Source organism: Candoia aspera, chromosome 1, assembly GCF_035149785.1.
Source record: "Candoia aspera isolate rCanAsp1 chromosome 1, rCanAsp1.hap2, whole genome shotgun sequence".
NCBI lineage: Eukaryota > Metazoa > Chordata > Lepidosauria > Squamata > Boidae > Candoia > Candoia aspera.
The window spans coordinates 103757631-103777316 of record NC_086153.1 but is presented as its reverse complement, the minus strand read 5'-3'; the positions used below and the strand labels follow the sequence as shown (position 1 = coordinate 103777316).

The following is a 19686-nucleotide window of genomic DNA, read 5'->3' as shown; positions in this document are numbered from 1 at the left end:
GTGGCAAGCCAGGAGGCACTGTCTAAGAATAAGTTAGGACCTGGAACTAAAGGCAAGACCAGAAATCCAAGACACTCTGAATATTGAAATACACGTGGTTTAGAGCATGGCTCAACTGGAAAAAAAGAAGCTTGTTCAGGGAAGCCCAATGTTTCTTCACTAGTGGTTGTAGTTACGCGGTTCACCACCTTGGATAGTGGGTTCCTGGTATCTCAGAAGGGAAGCTAAGAGGCATTAGATGGTAGACAGAGCATTTGACCATTTTGTGGCCTAGCTTGTTTAGAACAAATGGGCAATAGAGATGAATGCAAAACCCTGAATGATGAGTTACACATGCAGGCTGCAGCAGAATTTTATCATTATAATATTGAGCTCAGCTTCTGTGACTATTTTTATCAACCCAATCTACTTTAAAAAAATGCAAATGATGAGAAATTATTGCTGGTAGGACAGTCAATTTCTTGATTATTTGTTAACAACCCACAAAAATATGGTACCACATGAAATATGCATCTTACCTTTTTTGCTTCTCCCACAATCTTTCTTACTAGCCTGTCTTTCGTATACAGCTACAGATCTGTCACCAACTTCATTGCATTAGTTCAGTCCCAGAATGGGTTCTTCATGTCTACATATATTTCCTGCCATTGAGTACAATGTTGTTGCAACAGTTCTGGCTGTGTTCCTTTTCTTTGGGGGAAAAATCAGGAACAAGCCCAGATGATTACTCCTTTGCATATTAATCTCAGGACTGATTGTATATCACGAACTGAATTAACTTCAGACCTAAAATCCCTAACTTACAAAACTATCCTACATTATACATGTACTAAAAACTAATTAGTACTCCATAGGACAAAAGTCCAATAGTATGAAGAGTGACACACACGGGAAAAAAATACCTTGCAAAACCTCATCAAAAGCAATCTTCTTAGTTCTGGTGTTCTGTGAGCAATCTTTTAGTCTTGCATTGAGGTACTTTGTTTGTTTGTTTGTTTAAATCTAGGATATATTCACCACAAGCTTGAAAGAAACAGGAAAGTCAGTGTTCCATCTGGAAAGCAGTAGCAAAAACTGACTTCACTTGCTATGCTTGTTTAAGGAACAGTTACTGTGGTGGAACTGGCTGGGTGCCTGTGAGTCAGAGGTCACCTGGCAAATCCACAAGAAAACACATTAGCACAAAGTGGCTGTTTGAGCAGGCGTGATAAAAAACTCTCCATTCGGCCTACCTCCACAGTCTTAACAAAAGGCCACATGGCCGCTTTTCTCAGTTTGTGCGGAGTTTCATTGCCAAATATTTCCATGAGTGGTAGGGACTCTTCCATCCCCCCCCTTTTTTCAATAGGAATTCTTTTTCATTTGCTTTGTACCCATTTCAGACAAGGGAAAAAACAGATCTAAACTGGTAGAGTAACATAGACAAGTATAATTCATTTTTTTTAAAAAACCCACAGACCTAAAAACATAGTTTTTATTTTTGCTTAAGTGAGAACCAAACGAATTTATAAACTGAGAAATCTCCAAATTATTATTATTTTACTTTCTCCCCCTTAGATTTTTATGTAAATGGATTTGAACTTGAATGAAACACAAACTTTATAATAGTGGAATATTGCTGTGAATTCGGTGGCAAATTCACTTAACTCTTAAAAAGTAGGAACATTCCTTTGATTTGAAGCAGAAATATAGATCAGGAAGCTTCACTGTTCACTGTTGAAATTTATACTATTGCAATACATTGTCTTGGAATTTCAGCCCATTTTGGTATATTACATTTCGAGTTTTAAGGAACATTTCAAAAGACACTCATTTCTACTTCTTTTCATGCTCTTAACAAAGGACATTAAAATGTTTTTTAAAAAGCATTTTCCTGATTTATGTCGTATTACTACCCAATATTCTAAAAATCAGAATGAATCTTACTGTGCATTATTGCAGATATATTATTTCTCCCTAAAGACAACATGCCATAATGGCTGAATGGACTGGAAATTTTTGCAGTAATATTCCTCCCAAACAATAGCCAGATAACAACACTATTGGGAAAGACTATACTAAGGTAATCTCCACAATTGAGGAATACTATTATCATGCTAAATGAAAACGTTATAATAATGAATTAGCTGTCTTCCAAATTCTCCAGAACTTTTTACTGGCAAGATGTTACAAAAGCACAGGATGGGAAACATGGATGGAAGACGACCAAAAACCAGGTCAAATGTTCCAGCCAAAGTCAAAGTCTCCTCAAGATAGAGATTGTGGATAAAATATTAGCTGCTAAGTGTTTACTGTTTTCTTTTTCTGAATTCTTCATTACTTTTATTTTTTGGAGTTCTTCTGTTTATCACATAATTTCCAGGCCTTTCCCTCTCTTTTTCTCCCAAGTTCTCTTTCTTTTTTTTAATATTATTGTTATACTTATCAATTTTAAGTTTAGTTCAAACCTTTAATGCTGCTACAAGCATTTCTACTTTTCTTTTATTGATTAGCTTAGCATAGTAAAAATATGTTTTTATTTAGCTGGCAGTGAAGGTCGCAAATGGTGATCATGTGACCGGGGGGACACTGTGACTGTTGTAATTGCGCGCCAGTTGCCAAGTGCCCAAATTGTGATCACTTGACTGCAGGGATGCTGCAAAGGCCACAAGTCTGAGGACCGGCTGTAAGTCTCCTCGTTCAGTGCCATCGTAATTTCGAATGGTTGCTGAATGAGAGGTTACAGAGGACTATCTGTAATAGATTACAAAAAAGCAAATGAATATGTAGAGTTCACAGGAGTTCCATTCTAGCCATTCTGCAGAGAACAAATGGCAGATAGCAAAACCTCTTTTTAGGAAAAGTACTTACACATACAGTACACAAACACCAGTCTGCCCTGTGTGCATGAGTAAAGATGCAGTAACAAGCCCCAAACTGTGGTTAAGTAGAAACCATCACTGTGGATAGAGAGGTCTAGATTCTAATTTACAAGCCACAGAACTGCAGATAATCCATACTGAAAATGGAACTTGGTGAAAGAATGCAGGAAAACTATTTAGGAACAACTGGACAGGAAACAAACATCAAAAAGTGCAAAAAGGCTTTAAGAATGCAACAGCCTGGCAAAAGTGAAAAGGCTACAATAATATAGGCCAAAGTAAATTTCAAGGGGTCACTTCAAGAAAGGGGATTTTACCCCTCATAATACTGTAAACTGAATTCCAACCCTTCCAGGCCACTGTTTTAACCAAAAGAAGCATACAGATTTAAAGGAATGAGTATTTAAAGTAATTTAATTTAAAGGAATGAGCAATTCAATACTGAGCTCCAGAGGGCACCTTGGAGTTAACCTGCAACTACCTACGCTTATTTCCTTTTTATGTAGATATTTGTAACTCTTAGTTATTGCCTCCTTTTCCCTTCAGAGCACCCCAGATATAGTCTGACATTTTGAAGGCTTCCAAGTTACCTCTTAAAAATCCCTGAAGCCCCTTCCCCGATCACTATTTTCTTTTTTGAGGAGAATCGAAGTATAAAAAAGGGACGAAACTCTGGCCCTACCCAACCCAGTGACATAATGAGACTACCAGCCACAAAATCCCTCAATTTTTTTTAAAGTACAGCTCCCAGTAGTAAAAAAAGTTGCCCACCAAGCAACATGAACAACCAAGCTCAGAGAGCACCAAGGACTCCACAATTCAGCCCTGAGCTACATATACTCTCTTCTATTGGAACACAGTGACTTTTCAGAGACATTGTTTTATTCATATGCAAATGAACATGCAGATGTTCTTTACTTTAATGTATGATTAGCTTTAATTGAGTGGCAGCCATAGCTTTCTCTGGCTGAAACCCTGAAATCTGTACTGGTCATCCTAGGGGCAAATTTCACTGCTGACAATACTGTTGAGTTGATTTAGCAGAGAAATCATGCAGATAAAATGACTTGCTCAATAATGAGATTAAAATTCTGGTGGTGACAGAAAGAAATGCAGCTTCCAGGGGGTGCATGAGATAACAGTAAATCTGTTCATGCTTCTTAAAACTTAAATGTTATAATCAGGAAATGTATTACTGCTTTCTATTTAATAACTAATTTATTAATGACTGGTTTAATTGAGCAAGATACTGTTCAAAAATTCCCCAGAAATAGTTCTACTTCTGCTATATAGGATATTACTAAGAATCTGGATAATCTCCATGGGTTACAGTTACAAACATTAGTCTGCTATAAAAACTTATCTGACTATAATGCTGACTGACTAGATTCTGTGGACAACAGTATTCTACAGGTTAAGAGCATCTGTAAAACAATTTGCTCCTATACTGCCAGCTATGAAATAAGTCAAAATGTGAGCTAAGGCTTGGCAAGACCAAAAATATTTCAGTAAAATTTTAGTGACATCAGCATATCATACAGCAATGTAGTAAATTTTTATTTCAAAACACTACAATAGTCTAATTCAATGGACCAAAATCTTTGCAAGCCAACATTGGCATCTTTTTTTTACGCTTGGACAATTTTGGAATCTTGTGTTAATGTTCTTCTTTCCCTTTCTACAGATTTCTCTGGGTGACCAAACTTACTGTTCAAGAGGCCAACTTTTAATATAATTTTCGAAGCACTGATTCAAACACTACAAACCTCTATTTTGAGCTCACCCCTTATCTTATGCTTGAAATATCTGATGTACAACACTGCATTGTCAAATAATGGCATAGTGGGCTCTTAAATCATGCAACTGGTGTGCAATGATTTAAATTTAAATCCTCATTATTTCCTTCCAGGATTTTTGAGGTTTTACAGTTCAGATGCTGCAACCATGTATCATATTTTAACTGAAATGCTAATAAATGCAGGGACTGCATCCACTAGAATATGATTAGCAATCACTGGCTTGGCATTTTAGAAGGAAATTCTTCATAATCAGGACTAAAAGTTTCCAGGCCTCCACCACTCCCTCAGTTTCATCCCCCAAAAGAATTAAATTTAGCTGTTACTAACTAGCACTCCAAATCTCAAAAAAAAAAAAAAAAGATTTGAACACAACTTCTATTGGCTCAACAGTCCACTAGGCTTTATACGGATGTCAAGGACTGCACTATGAAAGCGGGTGAGGACAGGGCCCATTTTGGGAGGGAATTTCAGGGGGTTTCAAGAGATGAAATGCCTCAAACATCCGCAAGGTACTGACTGTATGCCTGGCTTTCCTTCCTGGTCTGCCTGGAGAGAGAGAAGAGGACAACCCAGGGTGCAGTCTATCAGGGCTCTCGCTCTCAAAAGTGATTGTGATGTCCTGTTCAGACTATGAGACAGCCAGGCAGATTTACTAATAAAATTCTTTATTGAATTAATTATTTACAATACCAAAAGTTCTTGCAATAGATTAGACTGTATAAAACAATAAAGTCCACCCAGGTGGCAAGGGACACTCAGGCAACACTGCAGGGTCAGACCGTGGCAAGACAGTGAGGCAGAACTCAGCCAATCCTCTAATTGAAGCTGCAAGATTGGAAGGAGCTAGAGTGCATGGCAAAGGAGAGGCTGAACACTCAGAGTTGTGCCCTGGCACGCAGGCTGGATCAGGCTGATACACGGAGGCTAGACAAGGCTGGGCTGAAGTATCTAGGCAAGGCTTGGTTCTGGAGATAAGGCTGGACTTGGCTGGAGCGTTCCAGGCAAGACTTGGATCTGGAAACAAGACTGGACTGGAGTGTCTAGGCAAGGCTGAGATCTGCAGGCAAGGCTGGACTTGAGATGGAGAGGATGGGAATTATCTGACCTGTGGCAACTGTTATCTATAACTCATTTTTATTTCTGGAATAAATCCCAGAGAACACAATGGTAAGCAGCAATCATAATTCTTTCAATAAAAGTACCTGAGTAAGTGGAAATATACTTTGTTTAGAAGCTGAATTACATGTTTCAGTTACTAGAGTTAAAGACAAAACATTTCAGTGAAGTACATGTCAATGGTCAAGGACTTATTTGTAAAGAAAATTATTTATAACTGCTTTCCCCAATCTTGCTTTCTAGATATAAATTTCATAATTCCTAGATAGCATGGGGATCTGGATGGGATCAGATTAAGGAAGATGATACAATTTTCCCCATTTTATAGTGAGAAATATGTGTTGTAGTGTGTCCTAAAACAGGTTTCAATAGAAAAATAAATGAATATGAATAAATGAACGAATGAATATATATATATATATATATAGTGTATCTTTAAAGAAATAAGGAGTCTTGCTCTGGAAACTTTACCTCTTATCTAGTGGGTTTTTTGTTGTTATTGTTGGTGGTCTACTTTTCAGTCTATTGGGTTTACAGGGGAAAACATAGCCCTGATGCTCTTAGCATAAATGTATAAATCATTTTATAAATAAATATGCCATAATTTGGCCTTGAAAGAGTCTGAAAATGCATAACTATGTAGGAGATATGGCAACTCTATTATTTATGTATTTGTATTAAAAGTACATTTATATTGCTTCTCACTGCAAAGAATCCTGAAACTGATGTAGGATTTCACGACTGGTATCTGTTGGGCAGCGTTAGGCTTCAGAGTTAGTATGTGTCAGACCACTTTGCCTCTGAAGATGCCAGCCACAGTTGCTGGTGAAACATCAGGAAATCTGTTGTCTAGAACACAGTCACTAAGCCCTGAAGCTCAACACTGCCCAGTCCTGAAACAGATAGAATTTCAAAGTGAGATCCTAATGTAGCAGTACAGAAGATCCTGCTTGGTTGTTTCACATATAGAATATGCATCTGAATCCTACTTCAAAAGACTCAATGATGGGATAAAATCTGCAGTGCAGTGCAGGCTAGTTTAGAGGACCACATCAGGCCTTGCAATGTACCTACCTCCGTTAATTTACCTAAGACAAACAGCAGGAAGGTTCAGGTGCCGTATGAGGCAATTTCATTTACTTTGACTAATGGTAGGTCTGGGAGGGTGGGCAGAAAACTTTAAGTTATAGTATTAAGGTAAAATGGTTACAGATAATTAGGTAAGCGCTATAAAGAAATGTTTTAGCAAAGGAACCTACAGTGATTGCTCCCTCCTTTCTGAAATTAAAAAAATTCAGCCAGTATCCAGATTTGGTAGATGGAAAGCAGTTGTAGAATTTGTATGATGCGATAACGAACCACACTAGACAAATCTAATGACCGGAGAATATGTTCTTGGAAAATAATGATTTTTTGGGGTGGCAGTAGTGGGATAGATCATAGACTTGGAAGGGATTTAGAGGTTATCCAATCCAACTCCCTGCTCAGTGCAGGATCCACTAGATCTCTGACAGATAGCCACCCAGCCACTCTTTGAAGACCTCCAATGAGAGAGAACTTACTACTTCACATGGCAGCCTGTTCCACTTATGTACAGTCAGGACCAAAAATAATTGAACAAGGATAACCGTTTTGGCATTTGGCCTCTGTACACCACCACATTGAAGTTGAAAGGAAACACATCCAGATGGGAGCAAAGTGAGGACTTTCAGCTGTAATTCAAGGGGTTTGACAAAAGTGGGGAACTAACCATTCAGGAAGTACAACCAGTGGCATGCACACACCCCCATCATTGGTGGCTCATAAGTAATGGAATGAATGGCTGACAAGCAGCTGCATGGCCAGGTGTGGCCTGTTTCCTGGGTACCCCATGACCAATCAAGCAGATAAAAGTCCCGGAGGTGGTTCTGAGTGTTACATTTACGTTTGGTAGCTGTTCACTGGAACTCTCAACATGAGGTCCAAAGAGGTGTCCATACGAGTGAAGGAGGCCATCATTAGGCTGAGAAAACAAAATAAACCCATCAGAGAGATAGCAAAAACATTGGGCCAAGACAACAGTTTGGAACATCCTGAAAAAGAAGGAATTAACTGGAAAGCTCAGCAACAGCAAATGGCCTGGAAGACCACAGAAGACAACTAAAGTGGATGACCACAGAATTCTGCTCATGGTAAAGAGGAACCCTTTCACAACATCTAGGCAGGTCAAGAACGCTCTTGAGGAGGTAGGCATGTCATTGCCAACATCTACAGCCAAGAGACAGCTTTATGAATGTAAATACAGAGGCTTCACAACAAGGTGCAAACCACTGGTAACGGTCAAGAACAGAAAGGCCAGATTAGACTTTGCCAGCAAACACCTAAAAAAGCCTGCCCAGCTCTGGAATAAGATTCTTTGGACTGATGAAACCAAGATTAACTTGCACCAGAATGACGAGAAAGGTATGGAGAAGGAAAGGAACAGCTCATGATACAAAGCATACCACATCAACTATCAAACATGGTGGAGGCAGTGTTATGGCATGGGCATGTATGGCTGCCAGTGGAACTGGGTCACTGGTGTTTCTTGATGCCCTGACTGCTGATAAAAGCAGCAGGATGAATTCTGAAGTGTCTAGGGCTTTACTTTCTGCTCAGATTCAGCCACATGCTGCCAAACTGATAGGACGCTGCTTCATCTTGCAGATGGATAATGACCCAAAACATACAGCAAAAGCTACCCAAGAGTTTCTCAAGGCAAAGAAGTGGGATGTTCTTCAATGGCCAAGTCAGTCACCTGATCTCAACCCAATAGAGCATGCTTTTCACTTACTGAAGACAAGACTGAAGGCAGAAAGACCCGCAAACAAGCAGCAGCTGAAGGCAACTGCAGTAAAGGCCTGGAAAAGCATCTTGAGAAAGGAAACTCAGCATTTGGTCATGTCCATGGGTTCCAGACTTCAGGCAGTCATTGACTGCAAAGGATTTTCATCCAGGTACTAAAGGTGATCCTTAAGTTTGTAATGATGTTCTTTTGTTCCATTACTTATGAGCCACCAATGATGGGGGTGTGTGCATGCCACTGGCTGTACTTCCTGAATGGTTAGTGCCCCACTTTTGTCAAACCCCTTGAATTACAGCTGAAAGTCCTCACTTTGCTCCCATCTGGGTGTGCTTCCTTTCAACTTCAGTGTGGTGGTAAACAGAGGCCAAATGCCAAAACAGTTATCCTTGTTCCAATATTTCTGGTCCTGACTGTAATTTTAATTACATATTCAAACAGCAGTTGCTTAAAACAATGCATGCTCAATACTGTACACATACAAAACTTAAAAATGCAAAACCTTAACATGTGTATATTGATGGCATCTACCACCTGCTTACATATAATTAATTAAAAATACATTTCTGGAAAAAAAACTTGTAGCATGCCTACATTTCTAAACAAAACCGTACTTTTTTGTTGTTGTTTCCTTTACAGCAGAAATGTAAAAACTTAGTGGAAGTCATATTTTTCCATTACACATTGCAAAAACTTTCTTTGTATGGCCCATCTTCCTACTCATGTTTTCTATGATGTGGTATTTGCTTCCCAGGGCAATTCTGAACAATAGCTAGTATGTACACAACTGTTCTATTTATCAGATATGGAGGGTGCATGTGTCCACAAATGGACACATTTCTTTTTAAAAAATATATAGGAATATTATCCAAAGTAAAGAAAAAGTACTATGGTCTTATGCTGATCTCATTTTTTCTTCCTCTATCTTGTATTGAAATATTTGCCAATCTAGGATTTAGAGGGATTGCAAATTGTGAATGAAAAATGCTGTACTAATGCTTGAGTGTTGGAAGTAAAGTAACTGCTTATTAAGTTTCCCTTTAAAAAGACGCAGCTTCAATTGAGAGAACAGCCATATGGGACTTTACCACTGATCATAATTCTTATCCAGAGTAGAACACTGGTTTCCTGATGAAAATCACTGCTGGCACAAAAATGTAGAGCTAACATTGCAAAGTGGCCATATTATTTAGAATGATTCTCCTTAACAGAAGATCATTGTTGACTTTCTGATGATGACTACTCAGATATTCAAGGGTCATATTTTCTGGAAGAGTGACTTTGCTGTTTCATTTTATAAAGCTAACTTTATTAAATTCATTGTAAAAAAAAGCATTGTGTACAAACAATCCTGTAATGTACACTTAAAAGAGAAACTAAGAAGACATTTGCAAAGGACCAATATTCAACACAAATTCGCAAAGGCATATTTACAGCTAAACAGAAATAATTTATAATGTTTCCAGCATTATTACTTCATGGTAATTAAAGATAGTAGAATCCTAAACATAAATACATCATCAGGACTTCAATTTGATTTCTTATTCTCAGGAAGAATACAACTAGCTACTTAAAATCAATATAAAATAGAGTTCTCCTTGGCATTGCAATAGGTTGAATTTAAAATCTTGGTCCTCTGTGAGGTTAAGGATATATCTCTTTTGACTGCTTTGTTTCTTCATTTAAATTATTCTTCATAAGAACTTTACTGTTCTTACTCATCTGAAGAACCCAAAACTGAATTTATTCCTGACCCAAAGAGAAAGCAGCAGGAAAAACCACACAGAAACAAATTAGGTGCAGTTGTTGATCAGCTTAAAAGCTTTCCCCCATGATTTGTATCTTTTAGAATGACTGAATTTATGTACGTAGAAACCACAATGGAAATGGTGAAACAATTGTTCTTGGAGATTAAGTCGAGACTTGATTATTTAGGTGAGAAAATGCCAGAGATGAAAATCTTAGTGATTGTTTCACATGGAACAAGAATCACAAAGTTTGAACATTCTGATAAACAACACACCACAGACATTGAAACAAGTGTTGAAAGTAAAGATATTCAAGATGATCTGACTTGTCCACAGGGTCAATTTCGCAGAAATAATTTATGATTTTTAAATATTCCACACAACACTGAACAAGACCAGGCTATAAGAGCCTTTAAGGAGAAATTTAGGCATGAGATATTTTTCACTGCAGCTGGACTTCCGGTTAAGGAGCAATGGCAGACAGACAGTCCTAGTGTAGTTTCTTAGCTAGGACCTACAGGGCAGCAGGGAATCCAGAGTCTTAGGAACCCTTTCTTTCCGAAGACGAGGCAATCTCCGGGATGGGGGAAGCCAACGAAGCACTCTATTTGCCTTCCAGACAGCTGGCGAACATCGAGAGAATGCGGCCTGGCAATTGATCAGGAGAGCCAGCTGGGAAGCGTGAGTACCAGCAAATAGAAGCTGTGCCTAAAGTCTTTTTTAAGAATGTTATGCCCAGCCACCTAACCTCCAAACGAATTATGGATTAATTTAATTGTGAAGCTGGAAGAGACTATCTGTTGTTATAGAAAGTAATTTTCTCTTGGTGAGCTCTGCATTATTTTGAGACTTTATTGAGGGTTTTTTCATGTAATTAAAAGGACTTTTTGATCAAAGCAGGAGCTGTGAAACAGCTAGAGCTGTATAGAAACGCCATTACTGCCTGCCTCTTTTTGGTTAAGGTTAAGGCTAAAGAAGGAGACTAAAAGTGGAAGTTGAACGGGAAATAAATTAAATTAAATTATGAATACTAGAAAACAAACTAGATGTGGGTTGGGGGAGGGGGATTGGATGAAGGCTATGTTTGAGGAATATACCTGTAGAACCTCACAGATGATTATTCAGAATGTTAATCAATCATTGGAATGAAAATTTACTGATTTGGAAAGGAGATTGGACCAAAGATTAGAGAAAATGGAAGAGAAATGGGAGGGAGAGATGAAAAAGTCAATGACAGAGTGGATTGGTTAGAAACTGAAAGAGAAACTGATTGGACAGGCTTGCACTATTAGAACTACAAGATAAATAATTCTGTTTAAGACTGAGGGGAATACTGGAGTTTAAAGATTATGAGTTAAAGGAAAAGCCTTAGCTACAGCAATAGGTTGGGAAGAAGATAAAATGAATGATGAAATAGAGAAGATTTTTGTGTAAGTTTTAAATATGCCGAAATACATAATAGACCAAGAAATGTGCTAGTGGAATTTTCTAGAAGGAAAGTGAGGGACTTAATCCTACAGACAAACTATGATACCAAACTTAATATTGCTGGAGTTGAGATTACTGTGTTAAAAGAAATACCAATGAGGATTTTAAAGAAAAGGAAGGAATATGGTTTTTTGACAGATATTTTGAAAAGAAATAATGTGCCTTTCTGTTGGGAAAGATTAGAAGGACTGAGCATCACATTTCAACAAAAAAGGTTTAAACTGACTACAATCTCCAAAGCTAAGAGTTTTTTAGAGAGAGATAGAAAGGGTTTGGAAAAAGAGGCAGGTAGACTCAAAAGAAAAGGAGTATTAGCTAGAGAAGAAATGATTTCTACAGGGAGAGACTTAGAACAAGTAATTGCATAAATAGGGATTTAAATTTTCTCACTTGGAATACAAATGGTGCAAATGCCCCACAAAAAAGGAAAAAAGGGTATCATTATTTAAGCAAATGAAAATATGATGTGATCTGTCTACAAGAGACACACATAAGAAAAAAAGATATAAAATATTTAACAAATAAGAACTTGGGACCGGAATTTGTTTCAGCAGATGAAAAGAAAATTAATGGAACAGTAATTTATGTTAAACCATATCTGAAACCTCAATTAATATTTGTAGGTGAGCATGGTAGATATGTGGAAATTGAATTAAGAGTTAAATGGTATGAAAATGATGGTAGTGGGAGTATATGCTCCAAATGAGGGGAAAAATTAATTTTATTTGAAACTTCTAGAGGAGTTATCAGCTTATTTGTACATAAACTGATGTCTGTTAGGTGACTGGAATGGAGTCACACCACCACCACTAGACAGAATATCAGAGAAACAAAATAAAATGAAACAGGGGAAGCTACCAAAGTCTTTCTTTGATTTAATGGAAAATCTGGCATTAATCAATGCCTGGAGACATAAAAATGGTCTAGCAAGAGAATATACCTTCCATTCGGAAAGATATAAATCTCTTTCAAGAATAGACATGATTTGGACCTCAACAGATCTAGCTAATAAGATTTTGAAAGTTGATATTTTACCTAGAAAAATTTCTGACCATAATCCTGTAAGTAGGGTAATTAAGAAACATCTAGTAACCTTCCGGTGGACATTAAACGAAACTATTCTGAGAAAAGAAGAAGTTTTAGAGGATTGTAAAAGAAAATTAAAAGAGTTTTTTGAGATAAATTTAAATAATGAAGTTGATTTAAAAACTGTTTGGGATGCAAGCAAAGCAGTTATGAGGGGGCAATTGATATATCGTAATAGAATTATAAAGAAAAAATTTCAACAGAAAATACAAAGGGTTATAGATCAGACAAGAAAAACCATCAGATAATAATATTCTTTACCAGCTTAAATTACTACATCAGCAAGTTTGCTAATGGTAAAAGAAATTAAAAGAAAGTTACAATATGCCAAGCAAAGATACTTTGAACATGCTAATAAACCAGGAAGATGGTTGGCCTTCAAATTAAGAAAAGAAAGAGAGAAGAAAATGATTATTAAAATAAAAGAAGGTAATGTAGAATTAGTGGAAAATAAAAAAATTAAAAAACTTTTATAATTTTTTCTCCAATCTATATCAAAAACAGGAAATTTCAGCAGAGAAAATTGAAGAGTATTTAGTGAATCAAAAACTCCCAAAACTTTCAAAAATCAGAGACTAATATTGAATAACCCTATAATGGAATTAGAAATTTTAGAAGCTATAAAGAAACTTAAGTTAGGAAAAACACCAGGATCAGATAGACTCTCCGCAAAATATTACAAATGTTTTAGTGAACAGATTATCAGACCTTTTAAGGAACTAATGAATTCAATTATCTTGGGATTACATATACCTGATACATGGAAAGAAGCAAATATTAGTCTTATATTAAAAGAAGGACAGGATCCCTATTCAATTAGGAGTTATAGACCAGTATCATTGCTAAATAGTGATTATAAGATATTTGCATCAGTACTAGCAGAAAGGTTGAAAATAATTTTGTAGGATGTTATTCATCATGACCAATGTGGATTTTTACCCAAAATACAAATAAAAGATAATGTAAGAATTTTGTTGGATGTCAGATTCCCCAATCAAAGTTTTCACAGAAACCCTTATCGGAGCATCTCCCATCATTTCCTTCTCCCATGTTGCCAGATGGGAGGGGGTGTGAAGTTGGAGTGTGAAGTGGTTTATTATGGCTATGGAGCACATCAAGGACATGGGGTTGAGATATGCCAGGAATACCATCTGGATGGGAGGGGGAGTGACATGGTTTCATGGGAAAGGGGACTAACTAAGGGAATGTAGTTTTAAGTTAAGTTTGAGCGGGAAATCTTTATTTGCAGCTTGCCTTCTGTACCGTTCATTTTGTTGTTTATTCGTTTAGTCGCTTCCGACTCTTCATGACTTCATGGACCAGCCCATGCCAGAGCTTCCTGTTGGTCATCAACACCCCCAGCTCCCCCAGGGACAAGTCTGTCATCTCTAGAATATCATCCATCCACCTTGCCCTTGGTTGGCCCCTCTTCCTTTTGCCTTCCACTCTCCCTAGCATCAGCATCTTCTCCAGGGTGTCCTGTCTTCTCATTATGTGGCCAAAGTATTTCAGTTTTGCCTTTAATATCATTCCCTCAAGTGAGCAGTCTGGCTTTACTTCCTGGAGGATGGACTGGTTTGATCTTCTTGCAGTCACTTCATTAAAACAGTTAAAGGAATCCCAGCCTCCTGACTGTGATTGTGTGAATGCTCGAATGATCAGGTGCTGACATTAAGCTGCAAATCTGTATTTTTGAAAACTTCCTGAGCAAGTAATCAGCTGAGAGTTGACGAACCATGCCTAAACACGGAAAGTCCTGGGCTAAGCAGCCATCGCCTATACCGTCATCGGAGAGGACCGTGCTGTATCCCAAAGTGGAAGAAGAAAAAATTGAGACAGAGGAAAGCTCAGGGAGCGGAGGCAGCGAGTGCGAGATGGAACCCCAGCTCAACACGACAGAGTTGGAAAGTGCCCTCCACTCCCTCAATTTCGTAAGAGAGCCTCAGACGCCGAGCATTATTATCAAAGAACCACAGATGGGTCCTTCCCAGATCGGTGCCAGAGAAGAAGAGGGGAGGGCCCCTCCACCCGTGGAGGCACAAGTAAGGGTGCAGAGTCCGGGGTCGCATGGGACCATTCCAGACCCCCATGGAACTCCGCAAGAAATGTGGAATTTGGAGGCAAGGATGTCTGCCATGGAAGTGGTGTTGCAGCAGGTATTGAGAACCCTGGAGACCATGGTGTACCCCTTGGCAGAAATCTCAACTCAGCTATCCAGGGTGGCGTCGCCGGACTCACGAGGAAGGCGGCGTACCCTAAACCCAACCCGGAATTTTGAATCCCCAGTGAGGCGCCGGCGGAGTGGAGGCCACCCAGAGAGCCAAGGTGACTGGGGAAAAGCTCTGCCCAGCAGGGTGACACAGGGTGCAACCCCAAAGGACATACAAGTTAAGTTTGATGAAGACCCACGACGGTTGGCATTCTTCTTGACAAACGTGTCCATATACATGAAGGAATATGGATCTTGCTTCCCCACTGAGTACAAGAAAGTGAGCCAGATCGGCGCCAGACTCCGGGGACCTGCTGCTGAGTGGTTTGTGCAATTGCATGATGCCATGGCCCTGGAGCTGAGCAGCCTGCATGAATTCATGAGGGCACTGAGAGACCGGTTCGAGGACCCACTGGACCAGATGAGAGCAAAGACAGGTATCCAGCAACTTAGGCAAGGGGGAAGAACTGTGGCAGAGTATGCCATGGAGTTCAAAGCTCTTGCTGGAAAAGTTATGGACTGGTCAGAAACCACTAAGATTGATTACTTCAAAGGGGGCTTGCAGCCAGAAATTCTGAGATGGGCACTCTGCTGTGGAGACACCCCCCCCCCCACTTTGAAGGACTGGATCTGCCTTGCATGGGAGGTAGAGAATACCCAATACCAATTCCGTCAGCAACTCCGAGCACAAAAGATGGGAAGAAATACCATAGCCCCAGGTCAATTTCCCTTCACCCAGCAAAAACACTTCCGTGACAAGGATGATCGGAAAGATCGGCCAGGGAAAAGAGGCAGCTGTTTTAAATGCGGGAAGGACACCCACAGAGCAGCAGAGTGCCCAGAACCACTGAAAGGAGCAACCAAATCAACTAAAATCCCGCCAACCAGACCCAAGGCAGCAGCTGCATCAGCGCTGGCCCGAAAGAATCCAGACGTGAAGTCTGATTGACTCCGGCGAAGACTCCGAACAGGAAGAACTGGAGCTGGCGGGAAATGTATTTCACCTGTTCTAAATCGCGCCCACAAGCAGGTGGAAACTCCAGGGCACAACATGTCTACTTCGGATGTAGACGACAAAGACAACCCTTTGGTGAGTGACGATTGCCCCACCTTGCTGGTGAAAGTAGAATTTAAAAACTTAAGGACCCGTCACAAAGCCAATTTGACAGCTATGTTAGACTCGGGGTGCACAAAATGCTTGATACACCCCACCCTAATTGACACACTGAGCCTTAAAACCAAGAGACTTAAAAATCCCATTATTTTCACTCAAATGGACGGCTCAGTTGCCCATGGGGGTCCCGTGGATTTCCGGACTGAGACTTTGGCCATGAGGTTGGGGGCATAGAGAAACCTTGCAATTTATTGTAGCCCCTATTGCCAACTATTCTATTATACTGGGACTCCTGTGGCTAAAGAGTAGAAAGCCACAAATCAATTGGGACTCAGGTGCTTTATTGTTTAAAAATGGGGTTAGCAACCTCTTTACTATACTACAACCAGGGAGGGAGGTAGCTGGCACCCTCAACCACACCCCTCCAGCAGTACCTTTGGCACAACCCAACATTCCACCTGAATATACAGACTTTCTTGATGTCTTCGATGAGAAAGAGTGTGACCAGTTGCCTCCTCACAGAAAAACGGACTGTGCCATTGAAATAGACCCGAAGGCTAAACTACCTAAGCCTAAAATGTATGCCATGCCAGAAACTGAGAAACATGTTCTCAGAGAATTTATTGACAAAAACTTAGAGCGGGGGTTCATTGATGCCAATTCACCTTTGGCAGCCCCGGTGCTCTTCTGGGTGACAAAAGATGGCTCTCTGAGACTGCATGGATTACCGTGGAATAAATGCCATCTCAATAAACAATCAGTACCCCCTTCCCTTAATGAAGGACATGCTATCGCACCTATCGAAGGGAAAAGTATTTACCAAACTTGACCTCAGAGAAGCCTACTTTAGGATTTGAATTCGGGAGGGGGATGAATGGAAAACAGTGTTTAACTACCCTCTCGGTTCCTATCAGTACAAGGTCCTCCCGTCTGGGTTGGCAGGGGCCCCTGGAGTGTTTATGCAGTATATCAATGAGGTCCTCCATGAACATTTGTACAAAGGGGTCCTGGTTTACTTGGATGACATTTTAATTTATTCTGACAACTTCAAAGACCACATTCAGCTTGTCAAAAGAGTCTTGCGCAAACTGAGAAATGCTAAACTGTATGCCAAGCTCTCTAAATGCGTGTTCCACAAGTCTCAGCTGGACTATTTGGGCTATTGTATTTCTTCTAAGGGGGTCGAAATGGATCCTGCCAAAGTACAAGACATCATGGGGTGGGAACCCCCTCACACCAGGCGCCAACTTCAAAGTTTTCTCGGCTTCGCGAATTTTTACAGAAATTTTATACCCCAATTTGCTCAGATTGCTTTGCCTCTGACTGACTTGTTGAAAACTAGAGGGAGGGGGGAAACCCAGAAAGTTACCTCCCCAGGGGATAGACTTGCCTGGACTTCTGAATGTCAAGCAACTTTTGATCGTTTAAAACTTCTTTTTACTAGGGAACCCATTCTAGCCCACCCAGACCCAACTCGCCCCTTTATTGTGCAAGCAGATGTTTCTGACTCAGCTATTGGGCCGTTTTGGTTCAAAAAGATGAAACAGGTTTCCCCTGCCCCTGCGCTTACCTCTCACGCAAATTTTCTGACTCTGAGTGCAACTGGCCCATTTGGGAAAAAGCTTTTGCTGTAAAAACTGCTCTCACACACTGGAGGCATTTGCTAGAGGGTGCTCTTTATCCCTTTGAGGTTTGGACTGATCACAAAAACCTCCAAGCTTTACAAACCTCCAGGAAATTGAATGGCAAATTTGTTGGGCTCAATTTTTTAGCCATTTTAATTTTACCCTCAACTTCCTTCTGGGAAAGAGGAACTTCCTTGCTGATGCACTTTCTCGCCTCCCGCAGTATCACACTGCCCAAACTCAAATTGTAGACACAGTTTTCGCTCAGAAGCAGCTTGGAATGGCTTGCGTAACGCGCAAACAAGCAGTAGCCAGGAAAGTGAAAGTGCAGGCTGATCTAAAAGAGGAACTGCTTCAGGCGCTCCTCAGCGATCCCTGGCTACAATGTAACAAAGCCCAATTAACGGAAATTGACAACGTCTGGTATTGTAACGGCAAAATCTATGTGCCTGAGTCTCTTCGCCAGACAATTTTGCACCGTTCCCATATTAAATCTGCAGGTCATTTTGCCTTCACAAAAACTTTCCACTTGGTGAGACGCCAATTTTGGTGGCCCTCCCTTCGTGCTGATGTACAGTCCGTCACATCATGCCACGTCTGTGCCCAAGCAAAGAGAAAGGGGGGGGGGGGAACCACAAGAACTTTTACAACCCGTAGCCTCCCCCAAGGCTCCATAGAAGGAAATAGCCATGGATTTCATTGTGGATTTACCCGAGAGTAAAAACAAGACTGTTATTTGGACTATCATTGATTTGTTTTCCAAGCAGGCTCATTTTATACCTTGTGCTAAAATCCCAACTGCTCAGCAATTAGCCAAGCTGTTTCTCATGCATATCTATAAAATTCACCGGTGTCCCACACGTGTAATTTCTGACAGAGGCATCCAATTTACTTCCAAATTTTGGAGCGCATTTTTGAAATTAATTGGTGTCCAGCAATCCCTCAGCTTGTCGAGCCATCTGGCAACAGATGGAGTGACTGAAAGAGCTCAGTCTACTCTAGAGCAATTCTTATGCTGCTACATTAGCTTCCAACAGGACGACTGGGTGGACCTCCTGCCTTTTGCTGAGGTTGCTTATAATAATGCAGTTCACCAAAGCACTGGGTTTTCCCCTTTTCATATTGTTTATGGACAAGACTTCGTTCCGATACCTGAACTTCAATTACAACCCTTGCCTGACTCCTCCGTAGCTGACTGGGCTGCACAGATTGCCACTAATTGGCCAGTCATCTGCCAGGCATTAGATCTCACTCATGAGACTCAGAAAAAATTTGCTGACCGTCACAGGCGTCCAGAGTGGAAATTTAAAGTGGCCGATCTTGTTTATCTCTCTATCAAATTTTTACACTCCCAACAACCCTCAAAGAAGCTTGCCCCTAAGTTTGTTGGACTTTTCCCCATCACAAAAGTTATTAATCCTGTGACTGTTCAATTGCAATTACCCCCCACCCTAAAAAGGCTTCACCCTGTTTTTCATTGCAGCTTGCTTAAACCTGCACTGGACCATTCTAAGCGGCACCAGCCTGCAACAACCCCTCCACCCATCATGGTTGATGGCCATCAGCATTTTGAAGTTAAAGACATTCTGGACTCTGTTTTTTTTTTGCAAATCTTTACAGTACTTGATTCAATGGAAGCATTTTCCAGATCCTGAGTGGGTTAATGCATGTCATGTTAATGCTCCTCTTTTAACCAAAAAGTTTCATGCTAAGTATCCTTCTAAGCCCTCTCCTTCCTAGCCTCATTGCTTCATTTATCTGATATCTGATTAATTTTTTTAGTCTTTCTTGGGGGGCGGTATGTCAGATTCCCCGATCA

The 19686-nt window shown here is 40.0% G+C and overlaps 1 protein-coding gene across 5 annotated transcripts in view; it reads right to left on the bottom strand.

The window, feature by feature from the left end:
- Positions 1-19686, bottom strand: part of FYN (FYN proto-oncogene, Src family tyrosine kinase) — a 140082-nt gene that overhangs the window by 43860 nt on the left and 76536 nt on the right. For all 5 annotated transcript variants that reach the window (XM_063311043.1, XM_063311062.1, XM_063311070.1 and 2 more), the window contains one exon: positions 903-1023. The gene's annotated coding sequence lies outside the window, so the exon portion shown is untranslated. The remainder of the gene's footprint in view (positions 1-902; positions 1024-19686) is intronic.